The sequence below is a fragment of the Neomonachus schauinslandi genome, chromosome 9, assembly GCF_002201575.2.
Source record: "Neomonachus schauinslandi chromosome 9, ASM220157v2, whole genome shotgun sequence".
NCBI lineage: Eukaryota > Metazoa > Chordata > Mammalia > Carnivora > Phocidae > Neomonachus > Neomonachus schauinslandi.
Window position 1 is genome coordinate 30,569,051 of NC_058411.1, and position 12,757 is coordinate 30,581,807.

At 47.7% G+C, this 12,757-nt stretch overlaps 1 protein-coding gene across 5 annotated transcripts in view; it reads left to right on the top strand.

Moving 5' to 3' along the window:
• The window catches only part of SLC8A3 (solute carrier family 8 member A3), a 117,117-nt gene that overhangs the window by 85,932 nt on the left and 18,428 nt on the right, over positions 1-12,757 (top strand). The gene's annotated exons all lie outside the window — the stretch shown is intronic.

Sequence of the window (12,757 nt, forward strand, 5' to 3'; positions counted from 1 at the left end):
TGGACTTGAGAAAACAGAAGGCAAATACAGCTAGGACAGAGTATCTACTGCCTTCCTCCATCTGGAGGAAGAGTGGTAGAGGGTGAGGGGTGGGGAAGCCAGGCTGAGTTTTTGCAGGCTTGATCAGGTACTCAGTGTGGTTTTGGAGCCCAAAGCCCAGCAATTAGTTGCCTGGGAACCTATTTTAAATGCAAATTCCTGGGCCCCACCCAGACCTCCTGAATCAGAAACTCTGGGGATGGAGCCCTCCGGACGATTTTGAGTGAGCTAATGTTTCAGAACTCCTGGGCTAGATTATGCAATTTTAATTTTACTCTTAAGTACAAGGGGAACTTACTGAGGGTTTAAGGAGAGAAGTGGCATGTTATAATTTTCTTTAACAAATTTTTAAAAGTTGTTCTGGCTGTAGAGAGGAGAATGGCCTGCAACAGGGCAAGAGGCACGGAAGCAGGGAAAGATGGGTTGGGTGGCTATTGTAAGGGTCCCAGCCACATGTGACAATGGTTTGAATAGGGCGGTATGGCAGAAAGGAGAGGTGGGCCAGAACTGACAAGGTCAGGGAGGCAGAAACAAGGGCCACAGAGAGCTGGCCGCCATCTGTCCAGAGCACAGTTCAAAGGCGATGTTCTCAGAGAAGACATTCCCCACCCTCCCCTAGGCCCTCCCTATTGTCTAAAAATAAGGAGCATCGCGGAGATCCGCAGTGGGCAGGTGCTTCCTCCGCTGCAGAAGGACAGGTGAGGGAGAGCCGTGAGGAAGGGATGGACTCTGTGAGGCTGAGGAAGTTGGCTGGCTTCCTGGAAGGCTAAAGTTGTTAGCTCTGGAGAGTGAAGTAGGAGCCCTACTGACAGCTCACTCGCGCTCTCTCTCTCTCTCGCTCGCTCGCTCGCTCTCTCTCTCTAACACACACACACACACACACACTTACTGAATTGAATGAGACCTGCAGTTTCCAAAAGCAAGGGTTGTGTTTTTCTGCTCGTATCATTACCCACAAAAATCCCAAGAGAGAGATAAGGCCTCTTGCCCTCCTTATATAAGCTCAAGAGAGAGTGGATGGCCAAGAGGAAGGCAGTAAGATAAGCCACAGAACTCAGACTCCGGTCTTTTGCTTCCTGACATTCTCTCTGTCACACAAGAAGGCACCAGATGACCACCAGAGTGGATTAGGGTTAGGGAGAGGTGAGTCAAGGTTGTGATATTTTGTTCATCCTAGATTGTTGTATTAATTCTGACTTTTAAAAATATTGCGTTAAAATATTGCTGATCGGAATTACTGAGTTGTTTGGTAAACCCTTAAATTTTGCATCTGTGCTTCACTTGTCCTGGTCCTGGCCCTGGATCCATTACTCTCTATTCTATATCAGCTTCTCCCATTGACCATCAACAGCTTTAAACACAAAGCAAATAGGATTTTTATTCCCCTCACCCTTGTGAAAACCTCAGCTTCTACCTTTAGACTCTATTCTCCAAGAAGTTTGCTTACTATGTTCCTGACAAGGTCACCAGGTCCTGTGAAACTAGCAGTAGGCTAGGTTGTCCCAGTAGAGGGGACAGGGTACTCAGAGCTCCTGCAGCTGAGATGGGGCTAGGACTCGGGTGCCCTGGCTCCAGCCCCTGACAGCCTGGGCCCCATTTTGTCTCTAGGTGGTACAAAACAAGAATTTGCCATTTGGCTGGTAGAAGAAGGAAGAACTGGAAAACAGTTCGTTCAGAAGTCTTACAGGTAGAAATTGTTGACAGCTCCTTTGGGACCCACAACACAATACGCTGAAATGGTGACAGTGGCTGACAGTGACCCACATGCTGTTTTCGAATCCAGCGCCGAGGCTCATCGCCCAGCCCCCGGGGGCGGCATGCCTGTCGACTTGTGTGTGAACAGAGCCCCCGGCACAATGCCGGGCTGCAGCTCTGCCTTAGTTTAGTCCCTGATTGATTCAGTCAAGAAAACGTCTGTAGAATAAGCTAATCTTAGTCTCTAATTGAAGGATTTTCTCCACGCAGCCCAGGGACAGGACTCTTTCCTGAACTTGCTATTCACTGGGATCTCTAGAAATTATCTGCCAGCAGTATGGGCTTTATAAGTGTTCTCGTGGACAGGGAATTAAGGTGGAAGTACGGAGCTTTGACAATGTTTGACACAGGTCCCTAGGAGCCAGTCCCTCTCTCTTCCTAATTATTAGAAGGTTTTCCTTGTACCTGAAGTTTCATGTCCATACAATATAGTCTCTTCTTCTTTCTGCTTAGATCACATTTTTTAAAAAAATGAGAAACCCGGGGCACCTGGGTGGCTCAGTCGGTTGAGCGTCCGACCCTTGACTTGGCTCAGGTCATGGTCTCAGGGTTGTGGGATCGAGCCCCGTGTCAGGCTCTGCACTCAGGGCAGAGTCGGCCTGAGACTCTCTCCTTCTCCCTCTGCTCCTCCCCCCAACTTGCATGCGCACGCGCATACGCGTGCTCCCGCGCTCTCTCAAGTAAATAAATAAAATCTAAAGAGAAAAAAAAAAAATGAGATGCCTACCAGAGAGGGAAAACAAGACAGAGAGACCCAACATGTCCAAAGCCGTGAATCAGATAACCAGCCACTTGTTCTCTTCCGTGCTGGGAGCGCACTGTTAAATAAAATGATTTTATAGATTATTCTCATTGCTTTTCCAGGAAGGGGATTTATCAACTTCAGGGGACAGTAGCCATAGGTCCCCAGACCATTGGTAGGTTGGTTGGTTGGTTGGTTTTACTTCCCCTCTTGGCTTAGAAGCAAGTGGGAGAGAATTGGAGCTGTGAATCATCCTCCCTTTCCCAGACCCCACTCAGTTACGGAGAGGCAGGGCAAACGTGAGGCCCATATAGGGCTAGAAATAACTGAGTCACATGTAGAGCCTAAACCGGCCCAGCTCCACTGCTCTCGGGAAGGGAAACTGAACTCCCCTTTGAGAATAACTGGGCAAGGCCCTTACGGAGATGACTTTCAAGGCCGGATTCTCCCGCTAACCTAGAGTGAAGCTTCCCAACCCTCACTCCGCCCCATCATACCCCCCCCTACTCACACCCATACACACGATCAGGAATATGAAGCCCTCCCCACCGTAGGGCAGCAAAGAGGGAGAGGGATCTGTATCACAGCTTAAAGAGATGAGAGCACTCTTGTCCTGGCAGAGAAGTTGTAATTAGACGATGCATGAGCACATTAGTTTTCCACGTGTGTGAGCACCCACGTACAAACACATACCGCTATCTTGGCATGGTGGCCGAGAGAAATAGTCAAGCTTGGGAGCCTCCTTGAGGTTGGTGATATGTTCAAACCAAGACTGATTTGAGCTGCCTGAGGCATATATGTTGATTCCCTGTATCAAGATAATACATTTCCTAGAGCTTACTATTACCCCCTACTGCGTGGAAATTCCACACAAGCAAAGGGAAGCAGCAAAAGGGAGGTTTTTCTGTACATGCTCACATCACAAAACTATAAGCTTCATGAGAGCAGGAACAAACTTCTGATATAGAACGAGTGGGTGGGCTACCGGGGTGGTGAGGTGTGGAATTCCTTGGTCCTTGTCTTCTCCAAGGAAAGAATTCAGTCGAGAGACTCGATAGAGTTAAAGTAGGAAAGGTTTTTTATTTAGCAAAAGGTGACGGTACACTACAGAGAGGAGAGGAGTGGGCTGACAGAGGATGGAGGAAGGGAGGCAGCATGCTGAGCTTCTCATTGTTATTTTCTGGGGGTTTTATTTGGTCTCCTCCCTCCCATCCTGTTATCATCGCTCCGGCCAGGAATGCCCCTCTGTTTCTTCCCCTCTAACCTTTTGTGCAAGTTTATGTTAGTCATCTGCCCGCGAGCTGCCTAAGCACAACCCACAGGAGGGGCAGGGGGCAAACCGCAATGCAAATGGTATTATAATGATATTATAAGAGCCTCAGGGTTACTAGCAGATAAGGTGCGCATGCTCCAAAGCTGGGGCAGTCTCTGTAGCCCCTATCTGCTGCTTATCAGGAGGTGCTAAACTGCAAAAAGGGCTGGTTTAAAGGAGATGGGGCGGTCTCTGCGCGGAGACGGGGCAGCAGGGCGGGGGATGGGGGGGAGGGAGTCCCAGTCCCTTCGTTATCCTCCTTTCTCCCCTCCTGCTCCAGTCTATCTAACTGCCTACTCTAACAGGTGAAGGATGGGTGAATGGATGAATCAGGGGCCATGTATCCAGTAAGCACTGAAGAGGAACCAAAGAAGGAGATGTAGGCAAGACATATTCTGAGCCCTTGAAATATAGCCTAGTTCAGGAGGCAAGATAATGATTATGAAGGCAGTATGTACTGCATCAGGCAGTACCTGATTAGCTTAGTGCAGTAGTCAGAAGGTCAGGAACCCAGCATGGGCTGGATATGCAGGAACATCCTCCAGATCTACGTGGTACCTAGGTTCTATTTGAATGGAGTAAGGGGGAGCTGGACAGGTAGAGAGGGCAGACTATCCCAAACCCCTTAGCATGGCTTATAGGGCCCTTTATGTCCTTGACCCTGCCTTCTCTCCAGACTCATCTATTTCCCCTTCCCCCCTCTTGGTGCTCTAGCCAAACTGAACTCATTCCATCATCTTGAAGCCACCATGTATTTTTTTTCATCACCAAGCCTTTGCACAGGGCATCCCCTCTCTTTGGAAGACTCTTTCTCCTTGTGGCCAAACCAACTTGATTCATCATTCATGCCCCTGCTGAAATATCCCTTCCTCTGGTGAGGCTTCCCTGATCTTATTCTAGACCATGTGCCTCCTCAGGTCTGCTCTCCCCCTATCATCACACTTACCACACTTTACTGTAATTACTTGATGAATTATCTGCCTCCCCACTACAGAGAAGACTCTTTGAAGTCAGAAATTCTTGCTTGAGAATCATGTCTGCCATGCATTAAGTGCTTAATAAATCCTTGCTGAATGAAGTATTTTATTATGCAGTTTAATGCAGTTTCATTATGCAGTATTGTCATTATGAAGGAATGGATGGATGGATGAATGGATGGGTTGATGGAGTGATGGATGTGGAGAGGAAGGGAGAGACAGAGAGGGAATAAGGAAGGTGTCCAGGGTGTGCAGAAGTATGGCATGTTTTGAGCATAATGAGGAGAATTGAAGTGTAGAGTTTGTGTGGGCAAGTGTGAAAAGATAAAGTTGAAGAGATGGATGGATGGGTGGACATTACAAAGAGCTTCCAATTCCTGGGATGAAGGGTTCAGTCTTTATCCTAGGAAAGAATGGAGAGAATAAAAATTTGTAATTTAAAATATTTTCTACCTTGTAGAGCTGCCCTGCAAATCATGACAGCCTTCAAAAAGTAGGGTGCCTATTTTAGAAGACTGCTTTTCTAAGAAATAAAAATCCCCTCGCTTTGTCCTGACCTTTGGGAAACAGAGTGAGTGGCCCCTTTGGGGTTTTTGGTACCACTTTGCCTCTGACCCTATCCTGAAGCCTAGATCTGTAATCGTACAGTCATGTGAGATACACTTTTCCCTTTAGCCACAGGTAAGAAGCTCTTCAGGTGTTGGGAAAGTGGGTATTTGGGAGAGCAAATGAGTCAGTCATGAGCTACAGTGCCCAGTTATGAGCCAGACATTCCAGAGTAGACAGAATGACCACCAAGTCCTCAAACATGTGTGGGTTTGTGCCCATGGACAGACCCAGCAGTCAGGTCTTAACTGACAGTGGAGACAAAATGTTCCTACGTTTTGCTTAGGGGAAGCCATATCTTTGTGGGTACAGCTACTCATAACTGAAGAAGCTGCAAACAGCCGAGGGCTTATCAGAAGGGTCCAGAAGAGATTCCAAAGCAGCAAAGATCACGTGCATGCTCCTTCATACACACCCAAACACCCCTCCCTCCCAATTTGTACCTCCCTGCCTGTTCATCCTCCCACCCACCTGCCCACTCACCCCACCCAAGTTGTAGAGAATTCTTCAGTGAAATCCATCTCTCTGCCTCAGCCTGTCCCATATTCCTGTTGGTTCTGGTATGTGTGTGGGCTAGTGAGTAAATCACACAAGAGTCTCCCAAGCAGGGCTGCTGTTTACAGTTGTGCATGTTGTGCACTGCATAAAGACCCTTGAGTGGAAAGCTAAAAATCCAGCCAGTTCTCTCCATGCCAAGCCCAGCATCCTGATGCATTGCTGTGCAAGCTGGAGAAAGGCACCCTGTCCTTGCCAAGCTGTGCATCTCCAGGGCTGTATTTTTTCTCAACTTTCCACAAAGGTGCTATATAGCCTAGCAGTGGCCCTGCCATCAGGACAGAGTACTCTGATTACAAAATAGATACGGCAAGACAGTTTCAAAAGATCATTTGGCTCAGTTCCTAAATTTGTAAAATAAACAAGCCTCCCATATTAGTTGTCTATTGCTGTGTAACAAGTTGTCATAAACTTAGAGGCTTAACACAATATCCATTTATTATCTCACAGTTCTGTAGCTCTGAAGTGCAGGTCTGGTGTGGCTAAGTTCTCTGTGCAGGGTCTTACCAGGCTGAAATCAAGGCTGGATCAGGCTCCTATCTGGAAGCTGTGAGGAAATGTCAGCTTCCAAGGTCATTCAGGTGGTTGGCAGAACCCAATTTCTTGTGGCTTAAAACCTGAAGGTCCCATTCCTGCTGTCTGTCATTCAGGGACCCCTCTGCTGCTAGAGACTGCCTGCATTCCTGCTCACATGACACCTTCCATCTTTAAGTCAGAAACAGTGTGTTGAGTCCTTCTCAGGGTTCGAATCTCCTGCTTCCCCTTCTTCTTGGGCCCGAGGAAGCTGTCTGCTTTTAAGGGCCCAAGTCCTCTCTCACCCACCCACATTCCTTTTAAAAGCCAATCTTTGAGTCTTTTTTCCAAAGGCTTGTTTGGAGAAACATATTCATACCTTACTTATTCAGATAGTTACCCTTTTTTTTTTTTTTTTTAAAGATTTTATTTATTTGACAGAGAGAGATACAGCGAGAGAGGGACCACAAGCAGGGGGAGTGGGAGAGAGAGAAGCAGGCTTCCCGCCGAGCAGGGAGCCCGATGCGGGGCTTGATCCCCGGACCCTGAGATCATGACCTGAGCCGAGGGCAGACGCTTAACGACTGAGCCACCCAGGCGCCCTTGAGGAAACACTAGCTTGGGTAAAATCATTTGTAAATCAGTCAGAACCACCTTTTGTCATTCTAACCTCTCAAACATTTTGGTAAATCTCCTGCTGTTAGTGGTGTGCGGGAACTGGCTCTTACTAGTTCGGGAGAGCAGATTGTTAAACGTTTAGGAATTTTGCAAGTTGCTCGTTAAAACTTAGTAGCTTGAAATTGACTACAGTGGGAGTATTTACACCATGAAAGGCCTATACCCCAAATCAGAGTTCCTTTCCCCGCTCCCCGCCCCCAGAGAGCTGGTTTACCAGTATACCACTGGGTGTAGACCTTTACAGGTCATCTACTTGACTTTGTGCAGCATGCAGGAAGCCTTTCCATGGCCGTTTTCATGCATGCTCAGCAGCCTACTTTTTTAATACCACCAGGAACTGGGCAGCCACTCCCTTGTAAGCCAGTTCATCTTATTGTTGTCATGGTCTGTGGTCAAGTAGAAGTCTGCCTCCCTGCCAAAGGCCTCAGTGCTTCGGAAGCAGCATTTGTGACGGCGCCTGGACCACGGAGTGGTGTCATCTTCTGCAAATGACAACTGTCCCGTGGATCCACATATCAGATCTCACTTAGAAGCACCGTCTTTGGAGCCACACTGAGTTCACCTCCCAACTCTGCCACTTATTTAGCTATGACCTTGGCCAAGTCTCTTAACTTTTCTGGGCTTCCAGTTCCTCATCTACAAATTGGGACAAAACTAGTATCTACCTCACTGGTTATGGTGAAGATTCGGGGAGATAATACACGCAGAGAGAACAGCACCTTGCCTGACCTGTTCCCAACTCCCTGGTTTGTTGGAAGGATGAAATTACTTAATATACCTAAAGTGCCTGAATAGCACAGGGCCTGGCACAAGGTAAGCACTATACAAATATTAGCAAATTAATTTGAAACATGGTTTGTAGACCCTTCTCCATACCAGTCACCCTACTCTGTGCGCACTCCAATGTCCCCCTCAAAATGCAGTGTCAGAGTGGACCTACTAACTCCAGCCTTTGGCTGAAATGCTAGCCTTTGATTCCAGCCTCCTCCTCCCTGACTTGAACTGGCATTCGGACAGCTGTCTGATTTTCACTAAGTTTTTTTTTTTTAAAGATTTTTATTTATTTATTTGACAGAGAGAGACAGCGAGAGAGGGAACACAAGCAGGGGGAGGGGCAGAGGGAGAAGCAGGCTTCCCACTGAGCAGGGAGCCCGATGGAGGGCTTGATCCCAGGACCCTGGGATCATAACCTGAGCCAAAGACAGACGCTTAACGACTGAGCCACCCAGGCGCCCCTGATTTTCCCTAAGTTTTTTTTTTTTTTTTTAAAGATTTTATTTATTTATATGAGAGAGAGTGAGAGACAGAGAGCATGAGAGGGGGGAGGGTCAGAGGGAGAAGCAGACTCCCTACCGAGCAGGGAGCCCGATGCGGGACTCGATCCCGGGACTCCAGGATCATGACCTGAGCCGAAGGCAGTCGCTTAACCAACTGAGCCACCCAGGCGCACCCCTAAGTTTTTAATAGAATCAGAGAGGCTTGTCCAAGGAGTCTTGAGCGCTAGACCAACAGCATGGGTACATCCTGGCTGCTTGTTAGAAATGCAGGATCTCAGGCACACCCCAGACCCACTGAATCAGAATCTGCATTTTAGCAAGACCCCAGGGAGAGACATAAGCACATCAAAGTTTGAGGAGCACTGTTTGGGGACCCTATGGAGATCTGTTTTCAAGAGGAAATCATTTAGGGCATCCTAAACCTTTTCATGAGACAAGGAATCTCTCCCCTAGACCTTGGCAAGGGCGAGGGGAGTGTCAGTGTCGGGCTGTCAGGGTGTGGTTGGGGTGGGAGGGGCTTTGTGCCCTGAATGGGGCCAGAAACCTGCCAGGGGAAGAGATGGGGGTCTGCTGGTGCCTAATAAAGAGTACTACAAGAACCCAACACAGAGATGTGAGGCTTCTGAAAGCTCCCACAGAAAGGCTAACAGCTCCACTGTGGGCTCTGTCCTGCAGGCCCGGGTCAAGGGAGCTTTGTGAACATGAGCAGGCCTGGAGCAGCCGGGATAAATTTAGAAATGATGAAAAAGAACCCTTCTTGATATGGTGAAGAGTCATTTAGTAGAAATCCAAAGGGAAGAAGTCACCAAGTTAGAGATTATTTAGAGATTACTTCTAGCAAGGGAGGTGCAGAGGGTTAGGAAGCCACCTACTCACAACGCAGCACAGAGGCAGATCCACTTATTACCTTAATTTCTTACCTGCTGCCTGCAATTAAATGGGAGAATCCTGTGGTTCCTCACTGTGGCACAGCTTAGGAACAGCATCCAGCTGCTTGCAGAAAATAAGCTGCAGGAGTAATAAGGGACATGTGCTAAAATCCCAGCTCTGCTTCGTGCTAGCTGTGTGATTCTGGGCAAGTTACTTAGCCTCTCTGAGAATTTGTTTTCTCATCTTTAAAGTGCAAGTAATAATATCTGTGCTATATGGCTGAAGTAAGGATGAAATAAGAAAGTTCTCATGGTGTTGAGAATGTAAATGTATATATTATCTTAGATCCCTTCCTTGTAGAAAGCCAAATCCACAGGGCCCTCCTCCAGCGTAGTATTCACCCATTCAACAAATAAATGTTGCTTCCTCTCCCTTTCACCCTAAGGGAACTCAGCGGCTAAAGAGCACCTTTCCCTTTGCAGTTTCCTGAGGACTAGAGGCCTGATTTGGAATTGGGTGTTCTCAGTGCAAAGGAATGTTCTGAGAGGCCAGCCAGGCAGCCCAGAAATGGGTTTCCTGATCCCTTCTGGCTTATTGCTGGGAGAGCTCCTGGGCACATCTTTTCCAAGCAATACAGCTGGTCTTAGCTGGGAATGCTGCATGCTTTGGTTCCTCCCTCAGCAGAAGGCTGGGAGGAGAAGCAGGGCAGGTCAACATCCTGCCTAGGTATGGTTCAAAACCCCCAGCCAAGCCCCGTGAATTCAATCTCAGCTTGTCGTTGGAGAGCTCTCCTGTAGACAGACAAATGGAGTGGGCTAATCAACTGAGGGTGTAGTTGGATGACATTGGGCTTCTGGTCTCTTTGTCCCACTGGGAATCCTTAGGCATTCTATCAGAATAGCCTTCAAAAAAATGTTTTATTGTTGTTCCTAATGAGTTTTTGCTGCAAAAAGGCAGATGTGTTCTCAGGTGTGTTAGAAATTCACCCTTCAGTCCTTCAGCAAGTCATGGTCGAGAGCCTCCTCCACACTGGGCACCAGGACTGTGGCAGCAAGTGAGACAGGTTCCCCGTCATCATGGCGCTTACATTCCAATGAGGACAGACAGACTATAAACAAAGAAGTTAATAAACCAGCCATCTACCTTCAGGCTGTGATTGGTGCACTGAAGGGAACGAGCAGATGGAAGGTGACCCGTGGTGGGGAGGTAGAGACAGTGGGCAGGAAAGAGACCCAAGCAGGTAACGTGGCCATGGAAGGCCTCTCCTAGGAGGTGATGCTTATGTGGAGACCCAAAGGATAAGGATAGCACAGACCCAGGCACAGAGAACAAGTCAGGATGATGCCTTAAGTGGGAAGGGGCTTGAGTTAAGGAACAGAAAGACCAGTGTGTCTGGGACTCCCGAGCAAGGGGAGAATGGTGGGAATGGAGTCAGCAAGGTCACCAGCAGCTGGGTTATGTAAGATTCTAGAGGCCATGGTAAGGACTCTACATTTATTCCAATGATAGTAGTGGGATGGGACTTGGATTACATTTTTAATGGACAGCCCTGGGTCATTTTGGGGGGAAGGAATTGAAGGAGAGGGCAAAGGCAGGAATATTTCTTAGGAGGTTATTACCAAGTTCAAAGGAGAGGCAATGGTGTTTTGACTGACGTCTCAGTAGCAAAGGGAAAGATGGCGGCAAATTACATGTATCAGGGTTGGGGTGGGGTTAGGGGGAAGGGTGAGGAAAAGGAAGGAATCGGGGTGTTTCCAGATTTGGCTAGACCGTGTTGCTGTTGACTGAAATGAGGAAGAACAAGTTTGGAAAGAGAACTCAAGACCTGGCTGGTGGCTCTCACTTAATTTAAATGTTCTTGTGGCTTCATCTGTGGCTTGAGTAGAGTTGAGGATTTACTTGGTTTTCAAGAGCTGGAAAAGAAGGGATTTCTCCAGCTTCCAGGCAGGGTCCAAACAGAGGTGATGCCTTCCCCGTGACCGATCCCAGCGAGGGAGTCTGACACCCCACCTCCTCCGCTCCTCCCGCCAGGGTTTCCAGCCAGCTAACCTTAGTTCCTCATGCCACTGCTAATGTCTGTTCTCACTTCCCTGTCTTCCACTGAGTTATTGATGGCATCTCTTATTCTCTTTATCTCTTCGCTAAAAATCGCAAGCACAAGTCACACTATGTCTAAGGACGCGGTCTGTCCAGCCCAGAGCTTATTGCTGACACAAGGCCAGATTCTGAAAAACCATGAGTTGCTGTCTACGCTCTCACCCTTAGCATTTCAAGCCCCTCTCCTAACCCATGGGGATGCATCGTCCTGTACCATACAGTCCTTTCTTGACCTGACTTCTGTTTCCAGCCTGTACCCCCTCTTGGGCCACCAGCGTTATGTACTGATGTCCCCTTATTTTCCGACTTAATGACTGGAGATGCTAAGATTCCCTTATAAAATACTCTCAAACCACCGAATCGGGGTCCTATTGCTCTTAGTAATAATGGTTGCTATTTATTAAACACTCCCAAGGGAACGTGTACCCCACCAAGTGCATCATGTGCATGATCTCATTTAAGAACGCTCTGAAGTAGATATTCGTACTCCACTTTACAAATGAGGCTTGAAGAGCTTTAGCAGGTTGCCCCAGGTCACCCAGCTAGTGAGAGGTAGAGGCCAGATCTGACCCCAAGTCCTCAGTCTCCAGTACCAGCGCTGCTGCTCTCAAGGAAGAAAGGCCAGAGAGGCCTTTCAGAGGTTGAACAGGCATGCTTTCTGTGCTGTCGAGCCAGCTTGTTCTGTGATGGCAGTGGGTGTGGCCAGTGATGATGGTTTGGAGTCTTTGATTTTGAAGCCGTGGACTGGTGGGGGCTGGGGTGTATTAGTAACTGCTATTCATTCACTTTGGGAGCCACAGGCCCACATTCGGTTCTCTAGGATCAACAGTGTGGACAAAGGAAGCTTTGTAGGCATCCAACACTCTTAACGGTGACTTGGGAAAAACTGGGAGAGCACAGAGTTGTCCCAAGTCAGAATGTAAAGATATTCCTATTTATATATATATATATATATATATATATATATATATATATATACACACACATATATACATATATATATATACACATATATACATATATATATATATATATATATATATATATTTTTAAAGGCGGGTGCTGAAGGCCTCAGCCCACCCAAGTCTGAGAGGGTGCAGGCCCACAGACAGCTGGGTAAGGCTGTCCCACTGCTGAGGGAAGACTCAGCTCCGTGCACACCCCCTCCAGCCATGTCCCACACCCTCTGCGAGACACCTCCACTAGAGTCTGGTGCTGAAATGTCCCCATTATTAAGCAAAGGTTGGGAGTGGCCCAGGTCCATCTTTGTTTTTAAAGCTCCTAGTAATGAAAGAAAGAAAGAAAGAAAGAAAGAAAGAAAGAAAGAAAGAAAGAA